Source organism: Chenopodium album, chromosome 2 (assembly GCF_948465745.1).
Source record: "Chenopodium album chromosome 2, dcCheAlbu1.1, whole genome shotgun sequence".
Classification (NCBI taxonomy): domain Eukaryota; kingdom Viridiplantae; phylum Streptophyta; class Magnoliopsida; order Caryophyllales; family Amaranthaceae; genus Chenopodium; species Chenopodium album.
In genome coordinates this window covers 54,450,132-54,469,371 of record NC_137835.1, presented here as the reverse complement: position 1 = coordinate 54,469,371, position 19,240 = coordinate 54,450,132, and positions in this window count along the sequence as shown.

Below are 19,240 nucleotides of genomic sequence, written 5' to 3'. Positions count from 1 at the left end.
ATCCGATTCGAATTCTTATCTTTTCATGATTCGACCCCTCTTTTTTCCCCATAAATAGAGTTCATATCTCCCCTTTTTCAAGAATCAAGAAGCTTGATCATCAAATCCTTCTCTCTTCCTCTCTTTTACACCAAAAATCATTCTTCTTCTCTCTCTCATATTCTAAGCCTTAAACCTATATTCCGAATTACACCATTCTTCCCTTAAGCACTCCAAGGAGTCCATACAATACCCAAAGTTCTATACTTAAACCAAGGCGTGAAAGGTATAACTAACTGAGGGTTTGGACCAAATTAACTCTACTTTTATATAGTTTAATTGTTTTAATTTGATTTATATTTTAATTGAAGTTACTAACAGTTTATTCATGATGTAGCAATTTAAAGGAACGCGCAGAATGTGAGTAATTAATCAATTTAATTACTCTTATTTTATTTTAATATTGCTAGTACCATGATTAGGTTAATTTTATATTTGATTTGACTAACAGTTTATTGTTAAATTGCTTCCAATATTAATGTTTGTTCTATTATTATTTTTTATCACCATATTGCATGTTAAAGGGAATATGTAATTGAAAATCACGCCTAATAAGATAATTTGGACAACCGGCTTAGGTTCCTTTTTAATCTTGTTGTTAAATCAAGTGATCACTAATATTTTAGAATTATATGTTGCATTAATATTCAACCAATTTAGCTTAATAATAGTTTGGAGCGAATTGAATATTTTGTTTGTATGCCTTTGAGATCGCAGGAATCACTTTTCACTGTAAGAATCGAGTAGAGGCCAATACGGGCGAATGTGACTTCATGACTCACTTCGTACCATCATCCCCGATCCTCCTTTCGTGGTTCTGAACCATATGGAGTTAGTAATCTCATGGATTATGAATGGGGTGTAACCTTCACGGGTCAGTCGTTGTTGCCTTCGTTGTCCCTTTATTCGTGGTTGCTTTTTATGATCCGTGAACGGTTTACAAGTTCCTCAAAAACTTGTTGGCGGCTCCCTACTTTGCTTTGTCCCTAATCGTAATGTCAATTCCCATTTCCTATGAGTGCCAAGCATATTCACAACATGCTTTTACGTAGGCGCACTTCGAGCGACGCCTACAATTTGGCGACTCCACTGGGGAGGATTCTTGGTTATTTATCGATTTGAGTGATTGATATTTAATTGAGATGAGTGGATGAGACTTGAAAGATTCTTGAATAATATTCCTGTGATTTAATTGGCATTGTAACATATGCATATGCATTTTAGCTTACCTATTTTGCCACAATAGTACGTGTTATACGTATGTGGCTAGCCCGGGGGATTTATGCTCTATCAACCCGAAAACGCTCATGGCAATTAGGTTCATCAGAGTTTTTAAATCCACCCAAACCATGGATTTGAGTTCGATTTCATTACGAACTCACGGAGCCGCCCGTTGGCATACACCCTCAAGGGAGGCTGCCTTGCTAACGCGTCCAAACTCTTAACCATGGTACCCTTTGACACCCAAAAGCTTGACCATAGTCGAACATAGAACTTGACTTTAGGTTGCGAACTTCATTGCATCATGCGTGACTATATGCTTATGTGTGCATTTTTTTATTGACCTTTTTTTAATTATTTTTTTTATCTTATCAAACCCCTTTTTTTTATTATTAGAGTCAAGCCATAGATTTTTTTTTTAATTTTTGAGTCACCCGGATTTTTATTCCCGTATACTGCACAGGAGTCAACTTGTTTTAGTCATAGACGGAGTTCTACAAAGAGTTACGTGTCCTTCCACCTATGGATCTGTAACCCCGGGTTTTATCTTTCATTTGGCGTTGGTTTCGTCTCAATCAGAGTCACAGATAAAAATTTATAACCAATATACTACAGCCTATCCAGTTTAGGTGTCTTTTTAGCATCAACTTTCTTTTGTTTTATTTTAAATTTTTTTTTTAATCTTTTCGTGTCAATGTATTAGCCAAATCCTTTAATCCGTGTCAAATCATATAACATAGGATTATAGATTTTTTTTTATACCCATGAGTCTTAACTCTTCTAGAATTCTAGTCCTCTTCCTAGTTTCTTGTGATTTTTTTAATTTATGCTAACCTTAACAAGTGTTCTTTGTCTTTGATTGTGGTTGATCTTATTTATGACTAACGATTTCCAATGGACCGTTTTCACCTAGTAAATAGCATAAACATTAAAATTGGACAAAATTAATCAAGTTAGTTTGTCTTTTAGTCTTCCGTGCTATTTGGTCATTGGGTTTTTTTGTTTTTCACAACGTCCTCATGTCTAGCCATGCGATCATACCACGAGTCTTAATAAACTCACCTAATCACACATGTTGAGTCATTGCAAACACTTTGTCTTCGAGTAATGCACTATATTGTTTATGATCGTATATTAGGACCATGCATGCGTCATTTTCCGTCGTAATAGGAATGAGTGGAGTATTTCCCATCAGATTTCAAAATTGTTTCATACACTCTTCCTTTCCAATCCGAGTATTGAGTGAATGCATTAAGTGAAATCATCCTTACACAGTACTTGAGTCTAAAATCACTAAGCAATAGTTGGAAGAATAAGGGAAACGTCACTCCTTCCTTCTTTCCTTCCAATCAAAACATCAACAACATGAAACTATTTTCCTCAGCAGGAAGCTAGAAGTAACTCATAAACAGCCATGAAGACAATGCACGATGCAAGATTCTCACCAAGATTTCATGTTTTCTTCTTCTTTCGTTTCAAACCCTTCCCCCTAAAAAGTCTAGCATAGGTTCTCCTTATCCATGTGTCTATGTCTCACATTTCTAACCTTTTTCATCAATGAGCATTTCTTTCCTTTTCATTCGATTATGTCATTAGAAAAAAAATAAAAAAATAAATAAAAATAAAACAATAAAAAAAAAATCAATTACCAAACTAAACCCAAGGTACACCAATGACTTGAGGCACCTTTGCAACCTTGTCATTCCCTGTTAACCGTTCAATCACATTCCATTTCTTCATCAACCATTTTGAGCCTCGTCTAACGGTTAGCCTCATTTATACAACCCACATTCACTTAACCCTGGGATTGGAAGATGTGTAATTGTATAACATTCAAAAGGCAAGTAAAAAGCAAATAAAAAAAAAGAGGCAAATCAACAATAAAACAATGTCTAAAGGCAAGTGTTCCAATGTCTTTGATACGAACACGTCTTGAATTGCGTCTCTTATCGAGTGCTTGGCACCGTGCCTGAGAAACATGAATGCTAAGTGAGTGATGGACCGCACGATCTGAGATTGCCCACATTGATTCAAAAGAATGAAAAAAAAAAGCAAAAGAAAGAAGAAAAAAATGAAAATAAACTTGCAAAATTCAATTCAAAAAAATATATGAAAAATAAAACTTGCAAAGTCTAATACACAATTGCATATCTTAGGGGCTTCTCTCAGGTCTTGAGCCTTTTACCCCTTTCTTCCTTAAACCATCAACTTAACCACATTACAACCCTTGAAAGACCTCTTTGAGGTGTACATACACTTGTGCAAAGTTCGGTTAGAGCTACGTTCGGCCTGATTCCTAACGGATACGTAGGCAACCACACATTGAGGTGCGACCACATTCATATTCATATCTATTCATGATCGAGTCAAAGAATATCCAATGCTTATCTCTATATCCCTACCCATTTAGAGCTAGACTTGGGGGCTTGAACCCACATCACATTAGCTTACCCAGCCTAAAGAGTCATCATCTTCGACTGTTCACACATATATTTCCATCACCATAACCTTTGCAGCCTCACCTTAGTATCACTTTCACACACTTCTTTCACTCATACATATCCATATCATCTTTCCCTTAGGAACCCTTTATCATGAAATCTTGTTGTATACTTGCTTAGCTTCTTGACCTGAGCAATGTTCATTGTTTCATGCATCGCATAATGTGCTGAGTAACATTTCTATATCAATGATTTGTAATAATACAAAACATATCGTTCTTAGCTCCTTGACCTATGTGACATTCATTATGCGATACTCATCGATCACTTCATCTATATACGTGCTTAGCTTCCAAACCTAAGTAACGTTAAAGATCGTTTCTTTACACCATATGTGATGCTTAGCTCCATGACCTAAGTTCATTCATCTATCGTGTCACATGACGTAATTGTCCTTATCCTCCTAGCCTAAGAACATACATCATGCATACATTATACTCAAGACGGGGAATTCAATATGACAAGAAGAAAATCCATGTGATTCATTTCGTCTTGCTCAACAAAGAAGTTCAAAACTTCTTCCCTTTTCTTATCATGACTTTTATTTTGGGGAAGTTAAAAAACAAAACTTTATTTTTCACGTCTTTCTTTCTCGGGAGAAAGTCAGTACCCTCCACTCATGACAAAAATGACGGAAAAATTTTGCTTTTGCATTTTTAATTGCTTATGTCAGTGCAAACACTCACTCAAGACACACACAATCACAAGTCATACACATGTCATGTCATGTCAAGTCAAACTTGGTCAAGTCAGTTGATCAAGTCAATCACAGTATATCCGAGTCCCTTGGCAAATTTTCTTTTGCAGGTCTTATCTACAGCCCACGTCCGGGGACAAGCGGACCATTTACAGCCCACGTCCGGGGACAAGCGGACCATCTACAGCCCACGTCCGGGGACTAGCGGACCATCTACAGCCCACGTTTGGGGACAAGGGAACCAACCACAGCCCACGTCCGGGGACAAGCGGACCATCTACAGCCCACGTTCGGGGACAATCGAACCACCATCATTTCATGATGCAAGGTTCTCGATACACAGAGACTTGCAATCTCATCATCTGTCGACTTTCCTCAAGCATGGAAAATATTATCCGGTGGATTTCTTCAAGCATAAAAAACCGCCAAATTCCTTTGTCGGCTATCCTCAAGCATGGAAAGCATTATCGGTGGATTTCTTCAAGCATAGAAAACGCCTAAATCATATGTCGACTTTCCTCAAGGATGGAAAGTGTCATCCGGTAGGTTTCTTCAGGCTTAGAACGCTACCAACTCATTTGTCGACTTTCCTCAAGCATGGAAAGCATTTCAACAAACGTCATCCGGTGGATTCCTTCAAGCATGGGAAAATACCAAACTCATTTATCACCGATACACTGGTGTCAGATAAGTATTCTATCCCTTACTCTTTTATCTGTGTAATTAACATTTTTTGCAGGTATCGGCGTATACAGAGTGATTTAGGATCGCAGAACGTCTTAAATCATTCTCCGTCCCTATCGACTACTTTGACTATCGTTTTCAAAATTGACGTTTCTACAAACTCAGTCAAAGTGGGGGCTTCTGTAGACACCTAAAAATGTCTCCCCAAAACAAAACCCGATGATGAACAACCTTTCACCGCCATTATTGGTCAGGTTGAGTATTTAATCTTGAAGTGCTTAAATCCACATTTCCATTTCATAAACCAACCCAATTCCTATCCCATTTCCCCAAACCATAACTTATTTTCCTCTTTTCGTGCCTTTAAACCTAAAATAATTCATTTCGCGTCCTTTAAAATTATTCATTTCGTATCCTTTTTATAAAAACGTTTAATCCAGTTTATTTTGGTCTATAATATGGGTCCAATGATTGGTATAATTGGATGGGGATTTAAAACAGCTTTCCAACGATATATTATAAGCCCAAATCCGAGTTATAACGAATAAGTTATGGCCAAAATATTAAACTGAGCCCAAACCGAACCTAAGCCCACCTTACCTACGACCCAATGATCATGAGGAGGGTCCAAATTATTTAATCCCATTCCAAAACAAATTAGGATTAATTGAAAGCTTCTATAAGTTTCTAAAATATCTTAATTATCCTTTTTGAAAAGATAAAATTAAAGAGTTCGAAATTGATTAAAACTCCTCTTTTTAAAAGTCCTATTTTATCTGAAATTGAAAGACGTTCAAAGATAGACAGATATGAATTTCGTGCCTCATTTTTTTATCTGAATTTTATATGGTTGGATAGCCCTTGAAATTATCTTTCCAATGATATATTATAATATCAATTCCGAGCTATAACGGAAAAGATATGAATAAAATGTCAAACTCTATCCAAAACTGACACCGTTTCACTATTTCGGCTATATATTTTGTTATACAAAATATTTTAATCTGATTCTAATTGTGTTAGAAAGTAGACTTCAAGATCTTTCCAACGATATCTTATTTATCTTATTCCGATTTTTGGATCAAAAGATATGATAAAAACCAAAACCGTAAAAACTGCTGTCTAATGCAAGGATTTTATCCGATTCGAATTCTTATCTTTTCATGATTCGACCCCTCTTTTTTCCCCATAAATAGAGTTCATATCTCCCCTTTTTCAAGAATCAAGAAGCTTGATCATCAAATCCTTCTCTCTTCCTCTCTTTTACACCAAAAATCATTCTTCTTCTCTCTCTCATATTCTAAGCCTTAAACCTATATTCCTAATTACACCATTCTTCCCTTAAGCACTCCAAGGAGTCCATACAATACCCAAAGTTCTATACTTAAACCAAGGCGTGAAAGGTATAACTAACTGAGGGATTGGACCAAATTAACTCTACTTTTATCTAGTTTAATTGTTTTAATTTGATTTATATTTTAATTGAAGTTACTAACAGTTTATTCATGATGTAGCAATTTAAAGGAACGCGCAGAATGTGAGTAATTAATCAATTTAATTACTCTTATTTTATTTTAATATTGCTAGTACCATGATTAGGTTAATTTTATATTTGATTTGACTAACAATTTATTGTTAAATTGCTTCCAATATTAATGTTTGTTCTATTATTATTTTTTATCACCATATTGCATGTTAAAGGGAATATGTAATTGAAAATCACGCCTAATAAGATAATTTGGACAACCGGCTTAGGTTCCTTTTTAATCTTGTTGTTAAATCAAGTGATCACTAATATTTTAGAATTATATGTTGCATTAATATTCAACCAATTTAGCTTAATAATAGTTTGGAGCGAATTGAATATTTTGTGTGTATGCCTTGCTTTGAGATCGCAGGAATCACTTTTCACTGTAAGAATCGAGTAGAGGCCAATACGGGCGAATGTGACTCCATGACTCACTTCGTACCATCATCCCCGATCCTCCTTTCGTGGTTCCGAACCATATGGAGCTAGTAATCTCATGGATTATGAATGGTGTGTAACCTTCACGGGTCAGTCGTTGTTGCCTTCGTTGTCCCTTTATTCGTGGTTGCTTTTTATGATCCGTGAACGGTTTACAAGTTCCTTAAAAACTTGTTGGCGGCTCCCTACTTTTCTTTGTCCCTAATCGTAATGTCAATTCCCATTTCCTATGAGTGCCAAGCATATTCACAACATGCTTTTATGTAGGCGCCTTCGAGCTACGCCTACAATTTGGCGACTCCACTGGGGAGGATTCTTGGTTATATATCGATTTGAGTGATCGGTATTTAATTGAGATGAGTGGATGAGACTTAAAAGATTATTGAATAATATTCCTGTGATTTAATTGGCATTGTAACATATTCATATGCATTTTAGCTTACCTATTTTGCCACAATAGTACATGTTCTACGTATGTGGCTAGCCCGGGGGATTTATGCTCTATCAACCTGAAAACGCTCATGGCAAGAAGGTTCATCCGAGTTTTTAAATCCACCCAAACTATGGAGTCGAGTTCGATTTCATTACGAACTTGCGGAGCCGCCCATTGGCATACACCCTCAAGGGAGGCTGCCTTGCTAACGCGTCCAAACTCTTAACCATGGTACCCTTTGATACCCAAAAGCTTGACCATAGTCGAACATAGAACTTGACTTTAGGTTGCGAATTTCATTGCATCATGCGTGACTATATGCTTATGTTTGCATTTTTTTTATTGACCTTTTTTTAATTAATTTTTTTTTCTCTTATCAAACCCCTTTTTTTATTATTAGAGTCAAGCCATAGATTTTTATTTTTTTATTTTTGAGTCACCCGGATTTTTATTCATGTATACTGCACAAGAGTCAACTTGTTTTAGTGATAGACGGAGTTCTAGAAAGAGTTACGTGTCCTGCCACCTATGGATCTGTAGCCGTGGGTTTTATCTTTCATTTGGCGTTGGTTTCGTATCAATCAGAGTCACAGATAAAAATTTATAACCAATACACTACAACCTGTCCAATTTAGGTGTCTTTTTAGTGTCAACTATCTTTTAATTTTTTTTAATTTTTTTTAATCTTTTCGTGTCAAGTTAGTATTAGCCAAATCCTTTAATCCGTGTCAAATCGTATAACATAGGATTATAGATTTTTTTTTATACCCATGAGTCTTAACTCTTCTAGAATTCTAGTCCTCTTCCTAGTTTCTTGTGATTTTTTTTAATTTGTGCTAACCTTAACATGTGTTCTTTGTCTTTGATTGTGGTTGATCTTATTTATGACTAACGATTTCCAATGGACCGTTTTCACCTAGTAAATAGCATAAACATTAAAATTGGACAAAATTAATCAAGTTAGTTTGTCTTTTAGTCTTCCGTGCTATTTGGTCATTGGGTTTTTTGTTTTTCACAACGTCCTCATGTCTAGCCATGCGATCATACCACGAGTCTTAATAAACTCACCTAATCACACATGTTGAGTCATTGCAAACACTTTGTCTTCGAGTAATGCACTATATTGTTTATGATCGTATATTAGGACCATGCATGCGTCATTTTTCGTCGTAATAGGAATGAGTGGAGTATTTCCCATCAGATTTCAAAATTGTTTCATACACTCTTCCTTTCCAATCTGAGTATTGAGTGAATGCATTAAGTGAAATCATCCTTACACAGTACTTGAGTCTAAAATCACTAAGCAATAGTTGGAAGAATAAGGGGAACGTCACTCCTTTCTTCTTTCCTTCCAATCAAAACATCAACAACATGAAACTATTTTCCTCAGCAGGAAGCTAGAAGTAACTCATAAACAGCCATGAAGACAATGCACGATGCAAGATTCTCACCAAGATTTCATGTTTTCTTCTTCTTTTGTTTCAAACCCTTCCCCCTAAAAAGTCTAGCATAGGTTCTCCTTATCCATGTGTCTATGTGTCACATTTCTTACCTTTTTCATCAATCTGCATTTCTTTCCTTTTCATTCGATCATGTCATTAGAAAAAAAAAAATTGAAATAAATAAAAATAAAACAAAAAAAAATCAATTACCGAACTAAACCCAAGGTAAACCAATGACTTGAGGCACCTTTGCAACCCTGTCATTCCCTGTTAACCGTTCAATCACATTCCATTTCTTCATCAACCATTTTGAGCCTCGTCTAACGGTTAGCCTCATTTATTCAACCCACATTCACTTAACCCTGGATTGGAATATGTGTAATTGTATAACATTCAAAAGGCAAGTAAAAAGCAAATAAAAAAAAGCATCAAAGCAACAATAAAACAATGTCTAAAGGCAAGTGTTCCAATGTCTTTGATACGAACACGTCTCGAATTGCGTCTCTTATCGAGTGCTTGGCACCGTGCCTTAGAAACATGAATGCTAAATGAGTGTTAGACCGCATGATCTGAGATTGCCCACATTGATTCAAAAGAATGAAAAAAAAAGCAAAAAAAAGAAGAAAAAAATGAAAATAAACTTGCAAAATTCAAAACAAAAAAATATAAGAAAAATAAAACTTGCAAAGTCTAATACACAATTGCATATCTTAGGGGCTTCTCTCGGGTCTTGAGCCTTTTACCCCTTTCTTCCTTAAACCATCAACTTAACCACATTACAACCCTTAAAAGACCTCTTTGAGGTGTACATACACTTGTGCAAAGTTCGGTTAGAGCTACATTCGGCCTGATTCCTAACGGATACGTAGGCAACCTCACATTGAGGTGCGGCCACATTCATATTCATATCTATTCATGATCGAGTCAAAGAATATCCAATGCTTATATCTATATCCCTACCCATTTAGAGCTAGACTTGGGGGCTTGAACCCACATCACATTAGCTTACCCAGCCTAAAGATTCATCATCTTCGACTGTTCACACATATATTTCCATCACCATAACCTTTGCAGCCTCACCTTAGTATCACTTTCACACACTTCTTTCACACATACATATCCATATCATATTTCCCTTAGGAACCCTTTATCATCAAATCTTGTAGTATACTTGCTTAGCTTCTTGACCTGAGCAATGTTCATTGTTTCATGCATCGCATAATGTGCTGAGTAACATTTCTATATCAATGAATTGTAATAATAAAAAGCATATCGTTCTTAGCTCCTTGACCTATGTGACATTCATTATGCGACACTCATCGATCACTTCATCTATATATGTGCTTAGCTTCCAAGTTTAAGTAACGTTCAAGATCGTTTCTTTACACCATATGTGATGCTTAGCTCCATGACCTAAGTTCATTCATCTATCATGTCACATGACGTAATTTTCCTTAGCCTCCTAGCCTTAGCACATACATCATGCATACATTATACTCAAGACGGACAGTTCAATATGACAAGAAGAAAATCCATGTAATTCATTTCGTCTTGCTCAACAAAGAAGTTCAAAACTTCTTCCCTTTTCTTATCATGACTTTTATTTTGGGGAAGTTAAAAAACAAAACTTTATTTTTCACGTCTTTCTTTCTCGGGAGAAAGTCAGTACCCTCCACTCATGACAAAAATGACGGAAAATTTTTGCTTTTGCATTTTTAATTGCTTATGTCAGTGCACACACTCACTCAAGACACACACAATCACAAGTCATACACATGTCATGTCATGTCAAGTCAAACTTGGTCAAGTCAGTTGGTCAAGTCAATCACAGTATATACGAGTCCCTTGGCAAATTTTCATTTGCAGGTCTTATCTACAGCCCACGTCCGGGGACAAGCGGACCATTTACAGCCCACGTCCGGGGACAAGCGGACCATTTACAGCCCACGTCCGGGGACAAGCGGACCATCTACAGCCCACGTCCGGGGACAAGCGGACCATCTACAGCCCACGTTCGGGGACAATCGAACCACCATCCTTTCATGACGCAAGGTTCTCGATACATAGAGACTTTCAATCTCATCATTTGTCGACTTTCCTCAAGCATGGAAAATATTATCCGGTGGATTTCTTCAAGCATAGAAAACCGCCAAATTCCTTTGTCGGCTTTCCTCAAGCATGGAAAGCATTATCGGTGGATTTCTTCAAGCATAGAAAAACGCCTAAATTATATGTCGACTTTCCTCAAGCATGGAAAGTGTCATCCGGTAGGTTTCTTCAGGCTTAGAAAGCTACCAAACTCATCTTTCGACTTTCGTCAAGCATGGAAAGCATTTCAACAAACGTCATCCGGTGGATTCCTTCAAGCATAGGAAAATACCAAACTCATTTGTCACCAATACACTGGTGTCAGATAAGTGTTCTATCCCTTACTCTTTTATCTGTCGAATTAACATTTTTTGCAGGTATCGGCGTATACAGAGTGATTTAGGATCGCAAAACGTCTTAAATCATTCTCCGTCCCTATCAACTACTTTGACTATCGTTTTCGAAACTGACGTTTCTACAAACTCAGTCAAAGTGGGGGCTTCTGTAGACACCTAAAAATGTCTCCCCAAAACCAAACCCGATGATGAACAACCTTTCACCGCTATTATTGGTCGGGTTGAGTATTTAATCTTGAAGTGCTTAAATCCATATTTCCATTTCATAAACCAACCCAATTCCTATCCCATTTCCCCAAACCATAACTTATTATCCTCCTTTCGTGCCTTTAAACCTAAAATAATTCATTTCGTGTCCTTTAAAATCATTCATTTCGTATCCTTTTTTTAAAAACGTTTAATCCAGTTTATTTTGGTCCATAATATTGGTCCAATGATTGAATAATTGGATGGGGATTTAAAACATCTTTCCAACGATATATTATAAGCCCAAATCCGAGTTATAACGACTAAGTTATGACCAAAATATTAAACTGAGCCCAAACCGAACCTAAGCCCACCTTACCTACGACCCAATGATCATGAGGAGGGTCCAAATTATTTAATCCCATTCCAAAACCAATTAGGATTAATTGGAAGCTTCTATAAGTTTCTAAAATATCTTTATTATCCTTTTTGAAAAGATAAGATTAAAGAGTTCGAAATTGAATAAAACTCCTTTTTTTAAAGTCCTATTTTATCTGAATTGAAAGGCGTTCAAAGATAGACAGATATGAATTTCGTACCTCATATTTTTTATCTGAATTTTATATTATTTGATATCCCTTGAAATTATCTTTCCAATGATATATTATAATATCAATTCCGAGCTATAACGGAAAAGATATGAATAAAATGTCAAATTCTATCCAAAACTGACACCGTCTCACTATTTCGGCTATATGTTTTGTTATACAAAGTATTTTAATCTGATTCTAATTGGGTTAGAAAGTAGACTTCAAGAGCTTTCCAACGATATCTCATTTATCTTATTCCGATTTTTGGATCAAAAGATATGATAAAAACAAAAACCGTAAAAACTGCTGCCTATTGCAAGGATTTTATCCGATTCGAATTCTTATCTTTTCTTGATTCGACCCCTCTTTTTTCCATATAAATAGAGTTCATATCTCCCTTTTTCAAGAATCAAGAAGCTTGATCATCAAATCCTTCTCTCTTCCTCTCTTTTACACCAGAAATCATTCTTCTTCTCTCTCTCATATTCTAAGCCTTAAACCTATATTCCTAATTACACCATTTTTCCCTTAAGCACTCCAAGGAGTCCATACAATACCCAAAGTTCTATACTTAAACCAAGGCGTGAAAGGTATAACTAACTGAGGGTTTGGACCAAATTAACTCTACTTTTATTTAGTTTAATTGTTTTAATTTGATTTATATTTTAATTGAAGTTACTAACAGTTTATTCATGATGTAGCAATTTAAAGGAACGCGCAGAATGTGAGTAATTAATCAATTTAATTACTCTTATTTTATTTTAATATTGCTAGTACCATGATTAGGTTAATTTTATATTTGATTTGACTAACAATTTATTGTTAAATTGCTTCCAATATTAATGTTTGTTCTATTATTATTTTTTATCACCATATTGCATGTTAAAGGGAATATGTAATTGAAAATCACGCCTAATAAGATAATTTGGACAACCGGCTTAGGTTCCTTTTTAATCTTGTTGTTAAATCAAGTGATCACTAATATTTTAGAATTATATGTTGCATTAATATTCAACCAATTTAGCTTAATAATAGTTTGGAGCGAATTGAATATTTTGTTTGTATGCCTTGCTTTGAGATCGCAGGAATCACTTTTCACTGTAAGAATCGAGTAGAGGCCAATACGGGCGAATGTGACTCCATGACTCACTTCGTACCATCATCCCCGATCCTCCTTTCGTGGTTCCGAACCATATGGAGTTAGTAATCTCATGGATTATGAATGGGGTGTAACCTTCACGGGTCAGTCTTTGTTGCCTTCGTGGTTTCGAGCGACGCCTACAGCAGGATTGGTGAAAAGAGAATTGGCACCGGTTTAAACCAAACCGGTGCTAAATTACTTAAAGGGCACCGGTTGAAATCAGTGGCGTTAAAAAATCCCTTTTTTTCTCTTTGTAAACCCTCGTTCAGCTCATTTCTCTCTCTTGTTCTCTCTCCCCGTCTCTTTCGGTCTCTTTTTTCTCCTCTCTACTTATATCTCATTCTCAACAACCATCAACGCCGCCACCATCTCTCTCTAATATGCATCTCTCTCGTTTGCTTTCTTGCCTTAGTTAGGGCTCATTAATGTTACTTAGGGCTTAGTTGCTAAATCTCCCCTAAAACCATAAAACTCTAGCGAAAGCTCAACAATGGCGGACAAAGGCGACATGGAAATCTCTCTCGGCAAACTCCGTATCAAACACCTCAAAATCATCAAAGAATTCAGCGCCAAACGCTTTTCCCCGTACTTTCTCTCTCCTCCATTTATGTAATAGCTTAATTTGACCTAATTTTTTCTGCAATTTTTTTGTGATTTTGATTTGAATTTGTGGAATTTTCTCAGCGAAATTAAATACGAAGAGAAAACGGTGAATTTGATTCGGCGAATCGACTTTGCTTGGGCATTAGAGAGAGATGCGAAGAAGTAGAAGAAGACGAAGGAATCATCTGCACCTTCCACGTTGTAAGGGGTGATTGAGAATTTAAGATTCGCTCATCAAGAGCTCTCCGTTATTATTGATCTAATTAACACTGTAAGCTCCTTTTACAACGAATTACAATGATTTTATTCTAAGCTAAATTGAACACTTATACAAGCTATTTTTGGTTGTTTTTTTCTGATTTTTTTGCATTTAGATATTAGATTTGTAACTTGTTTGATAAAATGTATTAATTATTGATGTTAGTTGAGACGATTAATACAAGAGGGGGGGTGAATTGTATTGAGTTCCTAATGACTACTTTTTATTGAATAATAAACAATGCATATAGGAACTTGCTAGAACACACAGATTTTACAAGGAAACCTTCCAGGGCCCAACTGGAAGTAAAACCTCGACCCTTCCTTAGGGATTTCAAACACACATACTCCACTATAATAGGGAAAACACCAAGTTACAACCTATTAGACACGAACCTTTATTTTCACAAGATCCTCACTGGACTTGCTACTTGATCGGACCCTATCCTACCCAATCTAAGTACCACACTTAGATTCACTCGTACCACCTAAGTACTACACATACTGCCAAAGTACAAAATACTTGCACCACCTAAGTACAGAACTCTCAGCCTCACCTCGAAGCTTACAAAATTGTATGTAAAGCAAACAATAAACTCACCCAAATAACCCAACCTAATACAAGTGAATGACACCTAGAATGATAGGTAAGCAATGCACAAAATACGAAACTAATATGACAAGTTAGAAGCTTGGTAAACTTACTCAATTATAGCACTGTGATTTCTCCACGCATAAACTCACAAAAACCTAAAACCATTTTGCTCTCTACTATTTATACAAGTATCACTCGTATAGAAAGTAGGTTTCTAAAAGATAAATAAGTTAACTTAACTTATCTTTAAACACGGTTTTATGTAAATCAAGTGGAATAAAATATTTTCCAGAAAATAAGATTAAAATGATATTTGTTAAAAAGATTTATCTTTTTAACAAACTGATTTAAAGAAAACAATCTTTTTAGAAAATCTTTTTCTAAAATCTATCTTGTATAATTTTCCATATTATTTTATTTACCAAGCCAACTTGTCACGCTTCTAATAAATTTCGCGAAATAACCTACTTATCATATTAATAATAATCTAGAAGATAAAAACCTTAACTAAATATAATTGCTGCGCCGCGCTTTTAATCAGGTAGATTACTTGGGCTCCAAGCTTATTAAGTTCCACCAAAGAACTTAAGCTTGATGTCTTCGAGTTCCTGTTAGGGAACCCAGTTCTTGTTAGAGAACTAGTTCTTGTTAGAGAACTCTTCTTCTGATTTATTTAACTCCTTCAATAAAGATCTTTTCATGTCTTCTTAGTTCCATCTACTTCTTCCATCACCACGATCAACTTCCCCTAAACTAATCAAACACTTGAAAACCTTTATTAGTTGAATTTGCTTTAGTTTAAGTTCCTCATCATCAAAACCTTTATGCTTCAGCAATTTCCCCCTTTTTGATGATGACAAACTTAATCAAACTCTAGAAACAAGTTAAACAAAATAGAAGGTCGTATTTTTGTGTTTTTGGTTTATTGACAGAAAGTAAACACACACAGAAATAAAAACGGAAACAGAAAGAACAAAACAAAAATAAACAAAGCAAACAAAACAAAAATAAACTAAACTACTATAAACTACTATAGCATCATATCAGAGAAATTTCTGATACTTTCTCAATTGGAACCCAGAACAACTTTAGCCTCCAAGTTTGCTTCTTCTTTTCCCCCTTTTGGCATTATCAAAAAGTCATGTTTTTCAAGTTATTGAGTATCTAGCCACACCCTCACAAGCAATTCATCGAGTGTGGGAAACTGAAGGCAGCGCTGCTAAGTTACCTTAAGCAAGTTCAACTTTCTTGCATAAGTGTTCATTACATACATATACACACAAGTATAAGCAAAGTTCCAACTATTCATTAAAACCAAAAGATTTATCATCTTGTTAAACAATTTTAGAAAATTTACAACCAAAATCAATTGTTCAAACACTAAAACAGAAATTAAAATTGTTCATGACTGAAATAGAGAAGCAAAAAATAGGGTAGGCTTGGATATAGGCTGAAAAGGGTATGATAGGCTAGGTTTCAAGGAACTCCAGAATTTTCTTGTAGTCCTCCTTTGTTTGTTGTGAAGAAGCTGCCAGATTATCTTCAAGACTCTAGAGTTTCAGAAGAAACTCCTCCTTTTGTTCCTGTAAAGCCTTGTCCTGTTCTTGCTGAAACCTTTTTTGCTCTTGAAGTTCTTTATCCTGTTTCAGCACCAGCTTCTTGAGCTCTTTTAACTCCTTTCCCTGCTCCTGCACTAGCTTTTCCAGAGTTAACAACTGAAGTTTTCCAGCAGAATCCTTCATTTGCTTCTCAACCCTTTCCATCCTGTCCACCAATTCTGCAACTTGCCCATCGAGGATACCCTCCTCAACATCCAACTCTAAAGGCTGTTCCGTGCTTTTCTGAGGAACAGAACTGACAGATATCCTCATACTCTTTCTTATAGGCTGCTCAGACACCTCTATCTTTTTTCTCTTCCCTGTCACCTTTTCTTTCTTTTTCTCTCCCTTCTCTATTCTTTAAATTTTTCCTTTTACTACCTCCGAACTCAGTCCAGCTAGTGTTTCCTCATTTAGCACATTCTCTGGCTTCTCATCCAGAGCACCATACCTACCCATCAGAACCACTCCAGCATTTTCAAACATAGTTGACAAAATGGCTCTATAGCCCACTTTTGTCCTACTTGGAACACAATGTGCTAAGTGCTGATACACTAAAGCAAGGAAATTAACTTTAATTTTCTTAGACAGACAGAAAATTACAGCCATATCCATCAAGCATGCCTCTCCCTTCTTTGCAGTTCTTGGCAAGATGTTTTTCTTAGCTAAGTTGAACAACAACTTGTTTAACGGGTTCAAATCATTGTGACTCATGATCTTCTTCCCCCTTTGACCACTTAGGGCTTCAACAATGTCACCAGTCAAGTAATTTCCTACTTTGACACTAGATTTTCCCTTAATGTATGTTTCATACCCCTCAGTCAGAGTTTTTAGAATTTTACCTAGGGTTTCAACATTTAATTCAATTTTTACACCATCAACTACACTAGAAATTACCCCCAATTTTGCTTGAAAATTTTAACAGAACTCGGTCATAGCAATTGGATACAAATAGTTTGCTGAAACTTTTGACAACAAGTATTCCTAGCCTTGAAACTTAATCAAATCAAGAAACTCTAGGAATCTAGCTTTCATACACCAATCTAGATCAATACGATGTCCTACAACATACCTCCCTGCTTGTGACTCAAGTTCGGCCTGATCAGTTACCTCCTCTTCTTCATCTTCTTTTTCTGATTTTTCCTTTTCTGAAATGTTGGGATCTTCTTTGTCTTCCTCTCCCTCATTCATCTCTCCTCCTTCTTCATCATCTTCTTTGGTCTCTTCTGGATGTTTTTCTTGAGCAAACTCGTCAACTTCTTCAATTTGCTCCTCAAGAGACTTCTCTCTTTGTTTCTTTTTTTTCCACTCTTTCAGCCTTTGAAGGACACTTGAAACAGATGACTCTTCTTGGTCATTCTTACTTTCCACTTCTTTAGGTTTTGGAGATGAGGTTTTAGGATTCTCAGGGGTTTTGGTTGAAGTTGAAGAAGGTTTGTAGTTCAACATGGCTAAAGACGATGTTTCCTCTTGAATGGTGTTTTCGAAGCTTTGAGAGTTTTCTGATGAGACGATTTCAGCAATGATGACCATTGTTGTTCTAGAGATGGTAAAATTCAAGAGGATTTATACTGGAAAGAGGTTAATTGATTTGACAGTGGGGTGAAAGAGGTAGGTGAAATCAGCTTTTATAATTAATGAAGCGGTGTGAGGGATTTTAAAAGATTTCACTATTCAGTCGTTAATTGAACAAATTCAATTAATTTTTCCAAGTTTAAATTCACAGGATGAATTTGCTAAAATACTTTTCTTTCCAAATTCATTTAATTTAAAAGAAACTTTCTATAAATAAACAATTGGAACACACTTTTTACATATGTGCAATGTACATATTTAATAACTTACACAGTTAAGCAATTTAATGACCTTACCTTTAGTAATTAACAACGGTGACACTTCAACTATGTTTAGCACACCATAATTGTGATAAATGCTATTTTTGCTCTATTTCCAATATTTTCGACTTTGCCATATCTTGGAACTTCAGAAGCAATCAATTCAGCTTGATCATCCAAAGTTCCAGTCTCAATTTCTCAAATCTTTTTCTATTCAAGGGTTTGGTCAAAATATCTGCAAGTTGATATTCCGTATTACAAAATTTCAATTTAATATTCCCTTGTTCCACATTATCTTTTAGAACGTGATGCCTAATGTGGATGTGTTTTACCTTAAAGTGCTGAACTGGATCTTTAGAAATACATATAACACTTGTGTTATCACAGGAAATAGGCACACATTAAAAAATAAGACCAAAATCTCTAACTTGTTGCTTTATCCAGAGTACTTGTGAACAACATGTTGCGGCTGCCACGTACTCAGCTTCAGCTGTAGATAATGCAACTGTGTTTTGCTTCTTGGAACCTCAAGAAATTAGAGATCCTAACATACCTCGATACATAGGTTGATCAATACAAGTTCCAGTTGGATCTTCATCCAATCTAGTTGCTAAACCCATTGGAGTATCATTGGTCTTAGCATTTTCAAGCTTGTATTTCTTGATCAGTTCCTTGATATACTTTTGTTGATGGATCATGATTCCTTTTTCATATTTCTTGATTTGCAATCCGAGGAAGAAATTTAATTCTCCCATCATGCTCATTTCAAACTCTCCACTCATAAGGTCAGCAAAATACTTGCACAAAGATTCATTATTTGCACCAAATAAAATATCATGAACATAAATTTGTACAACTAATATGTCAGTTCCATTTGATTTTAAAAACAAAGTTTTATCTATTTTACCACGTTTAAAACCATTTTGTAATAGGAACTTTGAAAAACTTTCATACCATGCTCTAGGAGCTTGCTTTAGCCCATAAAGAGCTTTGTCAAGCTTGTAGAC